Source organism: Lates calcarifer, linkage group LG12 (assembly GCF_001640805.2).
Source record: "Lates calcarifer isolate ASB-BC8 linkage group LG12, TLL_Latcal_v3, whole genome shotgun sequence".
Classification (NCBI taxonomy): domain Eukaryota; kingdom Metazoa; phylum Chordata; class Actinopteri; family Centropomidae; genus Lates; species Lates calcarifer.
The window spans coordinates 27,165,544-27,181,305 of NC_066844.1; the positions used below are offsets into that span (position 1 = coordinate 27,165,544).

Here is a 15,762-nt window from a genome sequence, read left to right on the forward strand (position 1 = left end):
GTGTGCAATAAATTGCTTCTGCGTTGGGAACAAGCCCTCCCCTTCACACACACACATACACAATGTAATGCAATGCCTTGGTAATATTATATGACTAAAGAAACTCTCTTTGGGAAAATAACTGGATTTTACCCCCAATATAATGTCTCTGAGGGGCGTAGAGAAAGATTAATGTGGTAAATATGAAGGACTATTTTTAGGTCTCCTGGACTGGTTAGCATTGAGTCAGTCTGGTTGCTGCTCCACAGTGTGAGGCAAATGAACATTAAGTTTGATGAGGAGAGTCACACTTTGCTCTGTATATTCACGTTGACGGTGCGGGGCCTTGATTGGAGCGCAGATTCCTTTATTTTCTCTCACCAGGCTCCAAAGCAGCGTAGTTTCAAGCTCTGATGTGGTGCTTCAGTGTCGTTTAGGTGAATGGATGGATGTAAAAGAGCTGCAGTGACATAGAGTCTGCAGATAGTTTCAACTGGCAGGGTTCCTTTGAAGGAGATCCCACTGCCTGCAAGAAGATAGGATCAAATCAGCGCAGATTATCAAGTCGTGGTACTTTACAACCCCTGCTGGGGGACTGTGATCTGCTGTGGGCAACAGGAGTCTCAGTGATATCTGAGAGTCTTTTCTACCCACATGCTGCAGAAGATGAACAGAGAGATAGAAGCTGATATACTTCAGATGTCTGTCAAATGGGTGAGATAACTGGGCTCGCCTGTAGCCTGAGCAAAAGACTGGGACAATGTTGCTTGATGTGATTTGTTGTATTGATTTGTGTACACCAATGTTTTATTTACGAATCGCACTCTAAAGTCATCTTCACACCATCACACATACAGATGGGAGACAAATTAATAATACTGAATAATGAATGAATGAGACATTTAGAGACCTGATCGTGGCTGACACTCAGATACTTCGACTACAGCCCAGATCTGAACCCAACTGAACCCCTATGGGAGGTTTTGGAATAAAGTGTCAGACGGCATCTTCACCACCATCATCAAAACCTGAGACTGAGAGTGTCTTTAGGCAGACTGTTCATGAGTCCAGGAGAGCTCAGACTCGTAGAATCTGACAGAGAGGCAGTGAAGACACTTTATGTTGGTTTCTCCATTAATAATTCGTCGTCCATCTGTACATAAGCGCACACATGGAGTTATCACTGTTGTGTGGATATAGTTTATGATACAGATGAATACAGACGATGTGTATTTTTCGGTCTCTGATGTATGTTTTAGCTCTGTCTGTTGTCTGTGGGCTGTAAAGCCACAGAGCCTCTGTTTATTTTATGATGTTTAAAAGCACTTAAGTGGCTGTGAGTTATAACTGCAGCCACTTTGTTGTGCTGTACTGGCTTTTCCTTGTTGTCAAACTCATTAATAAACACTCATATTAATAAACGTTTTTTTATCCCAATATATGAGTGAGTATAAATGAGCATTTCATGTCAACCATAAATGTGACAGGGATATAAAAGGATAAACTTGTTTTTTATTGACATAACATTAGTAATATAGCACACGGTTAGTTTGCAGATCTGACGATGACCTTTTTGAAGGTTTAGAGAAATAGAGGAAATGCTCAATAGATTGCTAGAAATTGCAGAAGAATTGTCTCTTTTATAAACTCAATAGGAAAAAAGCCTCTTAACTCAGAGCTGCCATACACTGAACCACCATGTTTAAATGCATTGGAGGTGGTGATTTCAAGTAGAAGGCAGTGGCTTGAAATACACATAGTAAAACACGGATGATGCACTATTGATTTGGGCCTCCGGTTGCTCTTCTCTGATCTCTCCAAACTGAGAGGGGTATGTCTGGCAGGTGTGTTGATTTTAACCCAGGGCCTGCAGCTCACTTTGACACGGCTAAGAAAATACTCCAGTACAACTATAGATAGATCTGATAGAATGTGATAAAGAGGAGAGCGAGACAGAAGAGCTGCACTGAAGCTCCAGGATGCTGTTGCTCCACTTTGTATGAGCTTCAGTGTCTTGTTTTAATCTGTCTTCATATCTGAGGTATTTAATGTTTGATAATTGCAGCCCTGTTTTTATTTGTCCTCTGGGGCTAAACTGCCTTTTGTTGCTAGTGTGTGACTGAACATCTTCTCTGCCTCAGGATCTCGAGGTTAACAGCTAATTGTGCTCGTACAGTTTTAAGACTTGATTGAAAATAATTAAATGTAAATGTTATTTTTGCTTATGTAAGTAGGCAGGTGTTGGTTAGAATAGAGTTTCTGTTAAGGTGAATTTTTGTGAATTGGAAACTCTTTATATTCATAATGTGTGTGTGTGTGTGTGTGTGTGTGTGTGTGTGTTGTTTTAATGTATTTTTATCCACCGTGAAAACTTGCCTGCAGGGATAAATAAAGTTTATTGGATTGAATTAAATTGAATTGAAATGGCCCTGCAATGGCTAGAGTGAACCTTCAATAAACCAAAGACCCTTAATTTGACACATAGCACAGACAAACCTTTATTCAATTAAAAAAAGAAGTGATGGAGTTGGTGTGTATTGTCCTGTATGGAAACAGTATCTGCTCATTTCTAAATCTTGGCAAGCTGTGTTTAAGTTTTTGCTGTAAATATCCTGATAGTCCTCTTTTCTTTTTTTTAACTGATGCTTTATATATTTTATTTTAGTTTGTGTGTTTTCTATAATATCTGTGTATTTTTTTAAATAACATGCCCTCAAACCAACGACTGGCTTCTTCTCTAAGTCATATAGAAGTTAGACCACTATATAAATTGAGTTATTTGTTTCCATACTTTGATTATGTCTTCTGTTCTGTCAGAGGGATGATTGTTTTTTACCTGAATTTGTCCCCTACAGCACTCCCTCATGCTCATCACACTTGCCCTTCAAACTTGTATTATAATTTACTCAGGCTCTTTGAACCATTTTTAACCAGAGGATTAAAAAGAGAATTTGTGGTGTACTGTATGACGTCAATTTTTAAATATTGCTTCTAGACTTCTTTGTCTAGAGCTGCCGTCGCCGCCCAAAGGAAACACACTAGGGTTGCTTCCCGTGCCATCATAAGAGCAGAAATTCTGTTTGGTGTAGTGAGGTTGCATGAATAATTTATGCAGTTCATGGTGCTGATAAAGGATCAGCTTTAATTTAGCTCTCTCCTACAGCCCTCCATTTGAAAATGAAGAATTGTCCGTGCTCCTGATATGAGATTTGCTTTGAAGCAGCACTGTCCAACAGTCTCCAGTAGGAAATGTTCCTGGTGCTGGTTTGGGATCAGCTTTGAAGCAGCTCTTGCCTTCAGTCTCTACTGTTTGGGAATGAGAAGTTGTCCTTGGTGCTGATTTGGGATCAGCTCTGAAACATCTCTGTCCTACAGTCTCTATTAGTCTCCTGAGTCTGGTGTACATGGTGCTGATCTGGTATCAGCACTTAATTAGACCCTTCTCACAGTATTGTATTTGAAAGTAAGGAGTTATCCATGAAGCTGATTTGGGATCAGCTCTGTCCTTCAGTCTCTCACAGGCTGCTGTTTAGGGATGAGGAGCTGTCCATGGTTCTGATTTGGGATCAGCCGGTCTCTCCATTTGCAGATGAGGCGTTTCCTGTGGTGCTAAACTGGGCAGAGGACCATAAACAGCAGCTGACAACATTTTGACCTACGTGCTGCTGCAGCTTCTCAGTGCTGTACATGTAAACATGCCAGGTTAAATCATACTGCAGGGCTGAGTGTACGACGTGTTTAAACCAAATACAGACAGTATGAAGCAAAGTTTGAAGCAGCAGCCACAGTAATGGGGCAGAGGCAATATTGGAAGTGCAGGCCAGGATACAGTCATGTGAGGAGATGGCTGTAATACACAGCAGCAGTGTGGCAGGAGAACCATCTCTTTATTGGGAGAAAATAGATTGCTTCAGTAACCTTTGACTGGTGGCTTCCTTTATAGTCAGTTTGCACATGGGAGCTAGTGTAGCAGCAGCGAAGTGTCCCCAACACCACCTTTACCATCTACGGACCTTTTACCCATGACCCCCCCGCCCCCCGTGTCTCTCATGCTGTCCTGTATTGATCTGTTGCTGCTTGTGTCTTACAGTACTATATCCACAGATATTTATGTTTGTAGCTGCTGGTCTCTGGTTCCTATTATGGGCTTGAGCGATAGGCACGGGCAGAGTTTCAACACCTCGCTGCTGAGGAAAAATGTAATATTCAAGAGACATGCCCTTAGTCAGCACTTCCACCCCCCAAGAGCTGGCTGTGTAAAATGACCGGGGACAGCAAGTATACTGAAGCGTGGGGTAAAGGTTGAGCTGTGAGGAAAAAAGATGATTACAAGACAAAATCTTTGTTTAACTCAACATCGAATGAAGTCGGTACTTTACTTGTTAATCATGTAAAAAAAAAAGGTCTCAGAAATCATGAAAACAGACTACATGTATCCACAGCCAGAAATCTTTTGTCCATTTCATGTTTCTACAAGTATTTTTTCCCTCTGGGTCCAGGAGTTGAACTTTCCAGTTACCAGGTTATAATCTGTAATCTGCCACTCATGAAATCCTTATTTGGAATAAACTTCAGAGCAAATATAACCCGTCTCTTCTCTCTGACTCCCCCTGCTGCCTCCTCTTCCTCTCTCTCTCTGCGTCTCTTCATCCTCTGTTCAGCAGCTCAGCTCTCTGTGAACAGCCTCTGCACACTGGCTTTTAAAATCCTTGTTGGTACATCAGCTTCCTAACCTCCCTAACCCTGCTGACTGAGCCTCCGAGAGACTCCAGCTGGTTGTTGGTAGTCTGCACCCAAAAAACCTCTCCCTCTTTTTCCTTCTGTCACAGTCTTGTCCCTCACTGCATATTTCTCAGCCACACACACACACACACACACACACTGATTAGCAGGTGAACCACTTCAAGGAAACAGCCACTCTTGACATTCTCACCTTCTCAAATGCCCGAGGAAAATTCATCTGAATACCACCTCCGGACTTCATCACAGTCCATTGTGCTCGAGTATTTCTTCATTTCCTTTTACCTTTGTTTTCTACAACTCATGCAGGTCATAAAAACTGGTATTGAAAGTCATCTGAAAACCGCGGTGGCCCCATCTGTCTCACACTGTGCTGATGAGAATCAGCGAATCAACAATTTACAACACTGCACAGAAAATCTACGTCTACACTTTTGTATGGACTTTCCACTGAGGAGCAGAGTTACATTGTGGAGTTGAGGAGTGAAGACATGGTGGACAGTGTAGCTAAGTTTACCCATGCTGTAGCTCTGAACGTTCTGAATTCACTTTATATTTTAGCGTCAGAACACAGAATTATACGAACATATCTTTGTGTCTGTGGACTGTAAATGTAATGGTTGTGATAATGGACTGATACACTGAGTAATCAGGCTGTAGTTTAAAGTGAAGCCAGTGAAGGAGTTTACACACCTTTTTATACTGAGGCACGTGCTCATACCTCTCTCTCTTTCTCTCTCGCTCTCTCTCTCTCCTCCACCTCTCCTTCATTTGTAGCTTCCCTCCATCACCACCAGGGGCTTCTCCACACCGCGCCGTGTGTGTGCCGAGAGCGGCTCGGCCGTCCCCCCTCTCTCCCCTGCACTTCCTCGGAACGGAGACTCCAGACGCGCAGCGCGGTGGCAGACAGGGCGCACGGAGCGTCTGTCCTTCTCATTTTCACCATCACACGGAATCCTATACCTTTCATTCCGGGAAGAGGCAGCAAGTTGATGCCCCCGGCACCGCATCCCTCGGCAACTTGACACGGCCAAAGGCATTTGTTTCCGCCCGCACGATAACAGAAGGTAGGACTTTGTTGGGGAGGTGTTTTAATTCAAAGAGAAAGTTCACTGTGCAGCGGCTTGCTCTTAAAACATGCAACTCCGCCGGACTTGCATCACGCCCCTCGACGTTGCACTGTCGGAGTTTTGTGTGTACTGCAATAGGGGGGAAATTGCATAAATGCATACACGGTGATTTTTGTGTGCTTGTGTTTGTGTGCGTGCGCGGAGACAGAAACTGTGTGTTTGTGTGCATTTCACTGAGCCCCCTTTTTCATCTTCACTTCAAGGCTGAACATCACCTTCTAACTTGTTGCCACTTGAAACACAATTAACGGCGGGTTTAGTGCAGGCGCTGATGAGCGCTGCGCAGGAGAGCAGCCGTGGTTCCGAGCATAAGAAACGATTTAGACAGTGAACGGTCTAATTCTAACGGAGTGGGAGATTGTGTCCGACTGGTGAATGTGCGTTGAGAATTGCGTCATGTAAATTTATTGTTGCAAAATTGGAGTCAGATCTCCACAGTGAGATTGGGCAGCACCAGTGTGCGCCTGCGTTTCATTCCCTGTGGCCTGGCTGCACGAATTTAAATCCTCCGGTGTGAAGAATTTGCGGCTTCCTGTAATCAGGAGTAGAAATGTGTGTAAACATGCAGGCCAGGCTAACAGTGACAGCAGTGGCCCCTCCGACTCGCATAAATGAAATGACATGGGTGTAAAGTGATCGCACGCACCCCCTGCACAGTGGGATGCGTTTCCGAGGACTGCAGCCACTTGATGCGCCAACAGGATGCATTTGGAAGTTGGATGTGTGCCACTGTGCACTAAAGCCACGCTGCTGAATGACTGAAAGCAGACTTAAACGCACGCTACCGTCAGAACAGTTTTGTCTGGAAGCAATGCTACACCGTGTATCTGGCTTTGTGTTAAGCCTTTAACGTTAAAGTGTGTTACAGAGAAAAAGGGGCACAATTAACGATCCTTTCCTTTTGTAAATGAACTCCATCTCTACTGTGCACATATTCATATTAACACAAATGACTTAAGGCTTAGTCTCATGTGTTTAATATTTTGAATGGTTTTAAATCTTTGCGTGGATCTAATGGGTATTCACAGATCAAATTAGCATCAGCAGCAATTCCTATCCTGTTTGCTTCACACATTTTGCTGGACAAGATCCAAAATGTAGTGCAACATGCGTTTCTCAGCAGTTACTGTTTGTTTGAATTCTGCTTCTCTCCCTCTCTCTGCAGCCTCTCATTCAGCTCTGCTGCCTAAGATTTCTTTTAAGTTGATTCATGCAACTCAACCACTCAAATTATTTGTAGATGTGACATTTAGATTTCTTAAATATCATCTGACATTTGTGTAGCTCATAAAGCCGTCTCTGATGAGACAGATGGATGGCAGCTCCTGCTCTTATTATAGAAGAAGCTTCATTGTGATGTGATTGAGCTTCTCGTGATCTCAGAGTCACTGCACGGCCGTACGTACATCACACCTGCAACACTGATCCATTTCTCCCCATCACAACTTAATATTTGTTTTGTTGGGAGGCAGACCCTTCATCTCCGTGGTATCTGGATGAAATACAACCGATTCCCAACAGGAGGACTCGTGTGTGTGTGTATATGTGTGTGCGTGCTTCATATTGCAGAATATGATTTGTGACCGTGGGGTTACACTACACTTTAAGCTTGGATATTACTGCATGACCTTGGCTGAGGTTAGAAATGCTCAAGTTTACTCCTTTAGGGCATCTGCCTCGTTGACCGTGTGTGTCGGCATGTACGTGCACGTGCATGTGTGTGTGAACACATGGGAGCTGTGTGTGTGTGAGACTGCTGGCACGCCTCAGTTTACCATTTATCCCGAGCTAATTGGTGTTTGGGAAAGTGAAAGAAATGCCTCTCGTCCCAATAGACAATCAATGACTTTAATTTCCCAATTAGATGCTGATGTGTGAAGGAATCGGTCACAGAGGCAGGACCTCTGGGTGAAGCCCGTGACCTTTACTGACCCTGTGTTTGGAAAATTGATTTTGCAGGAAATAATATAGGATGAAAATTGGTCGTTGTGGAGATCAGCAAAACTTACAGCAAATTTACAGCAGAATCAATGCTTTAAAGTTCTCTTTAACATTCACTCTCTGTAAGAAGAGGCGATTATTTTTATTTCAGTGTTTATAAATGATGTAATCAGTGTAATGAAATTATAACTCAGTATGATTCTCTAACAAAATACTTTGATTTTTTGGAGTAACAATATCTAAAGAGATGGTGTGAAAATCCTGTCTGAGTAATTAAGGAATTAAAGTATTGAGTCATTATTTTAAACTGTAATCATGGTGCGATGTGGACTGCATGCTGAAATTAATTTTCCATATCTACTCACACCTCTGTAACATTGTTCAAATGCCTCTCTGTGTGGTGTTTGTTATTCTTATTGTAATTATGTCATATTTATTTACTGAACCCGTCTTTTGTTCGCCTGCCTACCATCGCACCCGTACACACTGTGGATGTTGTTACGAGGCTTTAAGATCAGTTGATTGGCTGATGTACAGGGACACGTGTGTGTGTGTGCGCACAGCACCATACACACGGAATATAAAACCTTTTGTCAGCAAGAAAAAAATAGGAAAAGGAATAAATTTGCCACCTTACTGTCCATTACAGACACGTATCTGCTTTGTATCCCAGACTCCTCATTTATTCAGCCGGTGGTCTAACCAGCGTGTACATTACAAGGGCCATGTAGCAGTAACCCAGATGGCAGAATGGGCTGATTGTGATTTATGTACCAAAAGTGAATGCATTACTGTGAGCTTCTGGAGTCAGTGCCAATTCCAGACAGGCATTTTCACACATTTTTCAACACGCAGACCCACACAAATCATGGATACACAAAAATAGAAGTTGACTTATATACAAAACTTTAATGCTAATGTGTGTGCATGCAGTAAAAGTTCTGTCTCTCACTCTTTTTATTTCCCTCCCTCTCTCTCTATTTTTGTCTCTCTCTCTCTCACACACACACACACACGTCCTGAAAAATCGTTTAGATGAAGCAGTCCACTGTTGGGAGACATTGATTACCGTTTACCAAGCTGGAGCATAAATGTAGTGTTAAAGGAGAGATGGCTTGGATAGACAGAGGGAGAGACACAGAGAGAAAGAGGCTGATAGATGGCAGTAGTGTGGCAGTAAAGATGACTGATACAGGGGTAAACAGAGGGGACTGATTAGGCCAACTAACTGATCTGGACCTGTGGTTAGGAGCCTGGTTCATTCTCAGCGAGCTTAGTATCCACACACACACACTCTCCTTCTCACACACACCTTCAGAAAGTCACACTCCTCACTGCTCACACCTGCTGTCTTGTCGCCGGTCAGGGACGGTCAGCCCTTAGTCACTTCATTACCCCCTCTGGGCAGGGACTGCATCAACCATATTAACTCTTAAGCTCTGTGATGGAATCTCTGGGTAGGAGGAGATAGAGAGCTGAGGGCTGCAGACAGGCTCCGTGCTTGATTTTCCAGTCCTGTTTGCACCTGATTTCAAGGAGAAGGGTTACAGGCAACACTTTTAGAGCACTGTGGCTTTGCTGAGGAAACTCTGCTAGTTTTTTTGATGCTTTTACTTGTGAAGAAGCAGGCTGCTAACACAGTATTTTTGTCATTGTTGGAGCCGTGTTAGAGATTCAATTTCTGTGAGGCTGTGTTGGAGCACCTGTCCAGGTGTATACCATGTGGTTCACTGTATCATCGTCATGTTTTATCACCAGTCACTCAAGAGAAAAATTTTAACATGTTTCGAAATAAGCTTGTGTTTTGTGTGAGAGGATTTATACCACGCTGTGTCTGTATGATAAATATAAAGCTACAACCAGTCAGCAATAAGTGTAGGTTAGCCTAACTTAGCATAAAGAGTGGAAGCAGGGGGAAACAGCTAGCCTGGCTCTGTCCAAAGTTCAAAAATACACCCACCAGTACCTCTGAATTTTACAAACCAAACACTACATCTGTGGTATGTGCCAGAGGAAATCAAGTGTTAACTTGTAAACCTTCGACATGCTGGTTGGGAGATAGCTAGGCTAGCCTTTTTAACCTTCTCCCAGTCTTTTTTCTAAGCTAAGCTAATTACCTGCTGACGGCATCTGCATGTTTAACATTGTCATAAAGACGTGACAGTTGCATTGATCTTCTCATCTAACAGATAATACTATTCTTAATCCTCTAAATTAAATGAATCATTTGAAATATTTAAAAAAACACTGACACTTGTAGTCATTTTACTCTGTGTCAAAAATCAGTAAAGTCTAAACATGCATGGTAAAACAACCATATTTTTTATGTTCACCTACTGTATCAGACAAGTGCTTTGGTGATTTTATATTTATATTTAAAAGCAGCTCAAAGGTTTTCTCTTAATAATTATATTGTTTGACCCAAAAGCTGACAGGACATTGCATTGGTTAGATGCACATTTCTAAAGGTCACAGGCATCATAATACTGTAATTCCCAATGGAAGCAAAACAGCAAAGAATCAAGCAACAAGAGCAGCACATGGACACTAACAAGTTTCAGACAGCTGCTGGGTCCATCTGTCCTTATAATGCAGTGAAATCTGTGGATATGGAATCAGTCTCTTCAGTCTCTTTGAAGCCAAAGGAGTAATATTGAACGGAGAGTTCAAACAAAATCTGAATACATGCATTCAACTATACGGTAAATGGAATAATCAAAGGACTTTTGGGCAGTGAATTGAAGAAGAGATTTTTGGGCAGTTACTGAGATATGGAGATAATTTTAAGCATCGCACTGAAATGAAAAAAAAAAGAAAAATTCTATTTAGGTTAGTTAACATAACACACAGTTAACATTATAGCATCATTCTTATGTGACAGATTAAGGAACATACAGTATATTGTGAATTTAGATTTTTTTTAATTAATCTGATCATTTTGTGAGTTTGCTTTGTTCATAGCTGAAAATTACAAAGATACAGGGAGGAGCCAGCCTGATTGCAGTGATGAACAAATTGCACTTGACGTACAGTACACTGTTGATGGTTTGACGAAAGAAAGGTATTTCATGTTCTGTTCTCCCAGTGTGCTGTTGTTTGTTCTCCTGTCTTTCCACCTAATGTACACGATTTCCTGGAGGCTGGATTCCATCTCTGGTGATGGGATCCAGGTAGTCAATTCTGCCTTCTGTAGCTAGTCAGCTGGTCCAGGTCTGTGCCTCTTGCACTGGAGTGGGAAGAACAACTGATTTGTAAACAGGCAGTTCTTCACCTGGATGTCACGGTTCACAAAGACTCTTCCTCGGAGTCTGGCATAGCCCCACTGGCAGAGCTTATGCGGTGGTGTATTTCTGCATCAGTGTCGGCTTTGGAGGGATGAAGGCTGCCAAGGTAGGCAAAGTCATCCACATTTTTGAGGCTGAAATAGTTGATGTCTATTGAGACACACAAACGCGGTGAATTACCACACACACACACATGCTTGTGCACACATGTACACGCACAGATATAAGGGGATTTTTTTGTACGCAAGGAGATTACAATGAAGGATTAGAGGTGATGTGAAGAAGAAAGTTATTATCATATTGTTTTGTTTGTGCTTCATAGATTTATGCATGCATCCCAGTGTGAGAGGAGGCTTTGGGGTCATTTTAATAAGTAAACAGTCTACATTCAGAAGTAGTTAATTTTATTCTTTGCTCGGCAAGTGACTGTGATGCCAGTAAGTATGAGCTTCATTCTGTTTGACAGGGGAAGCTCATGTTTTTTCAGCTCTTGTCTCATCTCGATTATCTACTGGCAGTATAAGGTGACATTTTTGCAGAGTGAAGATGCTCATTGACAACGAGTGTCCCTGAAATGAGATTTATGATGGGCTGTCACTTTCAAATACTTGCAGAGTGACTCAGGTACAGCCATGATAGAAAAGACCCATCTCTCTGTAGTTTAGTTGGCCTGCAAACTGGACCATGAAACACTTTGTTATCAAGATAAGCCTCTTCTATGAGTTTACCTGGTTCATTAGGTTAAAAGCTGGATTATTTTCAGTAGAAATATAATGTAAAATAATGTAGTATTTTCTTTATCTTTAAATCAGTGGATCTGAAAGTTTCCTATTTGAGCTGTTTTAAATTCAAAGAGTAGCACTGTGGCTCAGTAGTTAGAACTGGTGCTGCAGAGCAGGACACCCACGCTCACTGGTTTCCTCCAGCTGTCCCAGTTACCTGCCATAGTTCAGATTCATGTGTGTTATGTTGACTGGAGACTACAGATTGTCTATAAATGTGAATGTGAATGCAAGCGAGTGTCTATCTGTGTAAGTCCATCTGTGAACTGGCAACTTGTCAAGGGGTATTTTCCTGCCTTCTGTACAGTCTACGCTGGGACGGGCTCCAGGACCTTGTGACCCAGACCAGGAATAAGCGGATAAGACAATGGATGCATGAGCAAACATCAATACACAATTTGTATATTTGTCAAAATTACCCCCAAAGCTTTTCATTCAGTGTGTGGTGATATACAGCCCAGCAACAGACACTTGGCTCTGTGAGCAGCTAATACAGGCTTTTCTTTGTCTTCCTCTCTCTTTCTCTCTCTCTTGCTCTTTCTCGTTCTCATCTCTGTCTGGCAGGATTTTAATCTAGTGGCTGATGAACAAGGTACAGTATATATAAGTCAAATGAGAGACAATTAAAGAAAATGAGGAGGAGTCATAATGTTGATGTCAAGTGAGATAGGTATTGTATAGTGTCATATACAGTAGTTGCTAGCCTACAGCAAGGGTTGATTTATATAAATGTCATAATACAGTGAACATGTCAGTTGTTTTATAGGCTGCAGTAGAAGCTCTTTTCTCCTTCCTGCTTTGCAGCATTAAACATGGGAGGTGATGAATCGCACTGGTAACATTATAATAAGTGTTTGCATAATGTAGAGCTCATAGAGTTTCAGTCTTACACTAACTCTTGCACTGTTCTAATTTGTGGCAGTTACATTGTATGTGGACTGACAGAGAGCAGCAGGTGTGTGGTAAGTGGCAGCCTTAAGAAATGTGTCTGCAGTCTGCATGGATATCACTTTCCTCCAGGCAAAGTAATAACTCTTATTATAGCCCCTTTTAAGGACTCCTTGGGACTGGAACTAAGTTGTTTTCCAGTGTGATGCTGTTGGCACCTTGCAGAGGCATAATAGAAAAGACATCCTTAAATAATTGTGCTTAAAGTGATACCAAGCTGTGGAGCAGATCTCTGTCAGGCATGAGAAAATGAGTCCCCTTATGAAATATGATGTGATGCAAAAATTACAAGTTTGATTGTGCAGTAGAATTTTCCTCTGTGGGAAAGGGGGTGGATGATTGAATAGTTTAGATATGAGAGCATGGTATGATGGTTTTCTGAAATACTCCTTGATGTTCTTTCCTCTTACTGCCACCCACTAGTGCACATACACAAACACCAAGAAGAACATTTTATGTGTTTGCTGAATTATGTATTGAGAACACACTCTTGGGGATAGTTGTACAGTCTTACTAATGGTATTAGTTTTTTCTGGGTAAAGCATGTTTACACACACACACACACACACACATCAGCATGCGCAGAGATAAGTGCATGGGCATGCGCACACACACAGTCACATCATACACATTTTAGAGTAATGCAGCTTGCCTCCATGCTGAAAGGTTCAGAAGTTCCTTCCCCTGTGGAAACATTTCCTGTTTGGGTAAAAATTTGGAAACTTAAACATGCACTGGTCAACCTGCTTCAACTCCGAACTAACTTTACTTCAGACAAATACTACTACTAGTTACTGCCTTCAGAGGGCATGAAGATACAAGAAACCCTCAATGTTCATCAATATAACTCCTGATTTAAAAAAGTGAGTGATCATTTATAGACTCCGTTACCCTTCAGGTGTCTCTGCGATGCAGCCGACATACACCGAGGTCAGTCTGTATGAGTGATCACCTTGCATCACAGATTATGGTCTGGAATCCATCAATTGAGCTGTCTGTCCTGGACAACAAAGCCCTCAGCTCAACATCCCAGACAAATAGCTGATAATGTTGAGTTATAGCTCATTTTTCCATTGAATAGCAAAATAATAATCTCCTCAATACCTCATAATGGAGCAGAATTTAACAGTAACCCCCAGACGTGTGCCCAAGAGGGGATGAAAAAAAGCTGTATTGTTAAGAAGTGGTGAAACTTTGACATAATCCTCGTGGCTCCCTCAGAAGCAGACAATGAGAAACTTGCATAAGACTCAAATATCACTTATTCAGTGGTATCGCAGTGCTCTAATTGTGCCGTGAACGTCTGGAGTCTCGAGTGACTATGTCAAAATCAATACTACACGAGCTGGCTGAAATGTCACCAAAATGAAATTAAATTAATGGAAACTGATGTGTAATGAGGAGCAACTGTTTTTGCACTCAGGTCACTGTCATTGTTGTGTACTCTCCTTTTACCCTCTCCTCAGTCAACACGTTCAGCTCTTACATTCAGATATTGTGTCCGTAGTTACCTGTTGTATATCAGCACAGCACAGATATAAAATGGCCTTTTCTCTTGTGTTTAGTCTCCTGTCTGTTTGTCTCTGTATTCTTTGTCTTAGTCCCCATCCTCAATCTCTCTCCAGGTCATCTCTGACTTGCTTTGTAATTCTTCTGCAGTTCTCCCTCGGTTCTGCCTGTCTGTAACTGCAGTTCACGGTGACTCAGTGGTTTCAACTGTGGCTTTACATCAAGATGAATGTCATTGCTCCACGCAGCCTAATTCTTTCTGTGTGGGGTTTACATGTGAACACATTAACGTGCTGGGATAGGCTGCAGCAGCACAGACCCTGTACAGTGTAACCTCTGTAGAAAACAGATGGACAGAGGATGTTTCTGCTTCTTTCTCCTGCTTCTTTTGGTCTCTTGCAACAACATGCAACATTTCCAACAGCCACAGCTCTGCTGAGCCCAGACCATCATTTGTCAGCTCAATGACCACTGAGGTGTCATGTTGAGTCATAGTGATGACATATTAAGGTTTATTCCACTCTCCAATTTAAGCTGTGCTGAAAGAGTGTGGCCCATAATTTCTTCCTCCATCTAACCTCTGCAGGTTTCCTCTTCTTTCTGACATTCCAAACAAAAAATGTAAAAGTCATTCCAGCATTGTGTGTGTGCAGGCAGCCTGGGAAAAAAGCAAAACGTAACCAAGACATTTTAAAAGCAATATCAGCATTTTAAGATTATCAGGGGGCTAGAGCTCTAAGTACAGCAACAATTCTAGTTTCTTATCATGTTTTTACATGTTAAACATATATAGTATTAATTTAACTAATAGTCATGAATTGCCAGTTTGAAGGGCAAAATATGAGCAGGATAACATCTCAGAAACTGTAGCAGTGCCTTCCCCTGCTTCAGAATGAAGCCAGGTTTAAATTTGGCCTGATTCTGATGTTGGTGGAATTTTCAGAATATTCAGGGTGTGAGACTCCTTTTATGCCGATGATGCCGTTCTTTAATTAACCAAATGTTTACAGTTAAAAACATTAATGAACAAACTGCGAAGGTCTGATCCATCAGAACAGGGGGTGCAGATGTTGTCCCATGCTGGCAGACGTTGTGTTTATCATCTACCACAGTGAAGAAGAGTGCATCTCTTCTCTTATCGTGTATCTCACAGGAAATTGTGAAAACGTGAGCAGAATAATGAATTTGCTCTTAATAAAAGGCAGTCAGGCATTGATTTGGCTCATGATAGTCCTGGTATGATCTTTATCTGTTAACTAATTTTTCAAGTCCACAATGATCGGACTAAGTGGTCCACAATGCAGCTGATGAAATCGGTATCAGTAGTGTTATAATGCTGGATTAAATCAGTCATTAAGATAAACAGTAGAGTAAAGCTGGCTCTCCTGTCATTAATCCTCATACATCCCAGTGTGTGTAACATGTACAAGGCTGCACAGTTCAGACATT

At 41.9% G+C, this 15,762-nt stretch overlaps 1 protein-coding gene across 1 annotated transcript in view; it reads left to right on the forward strand.

The window, feature by feature from the left end:
- Positions 1-5,462: 5,462 nt before the first annotated feature.
- The window catches only part of LOC108902125 (cadherin-22), a 134,963-nt gene continuing 124,663 nt past the window's right edge, over positions 5,463-15,762 (forward strand). Inside the window, exon 1 of the mRNA XM_018703869.2 lies at positions 5,463-5,786. The gene's annotated coding sequence lies outside the window, so the exon portion shown is untranslated. The remainder of the gene's footprint in view (positions 5,787-15,762) is intronic.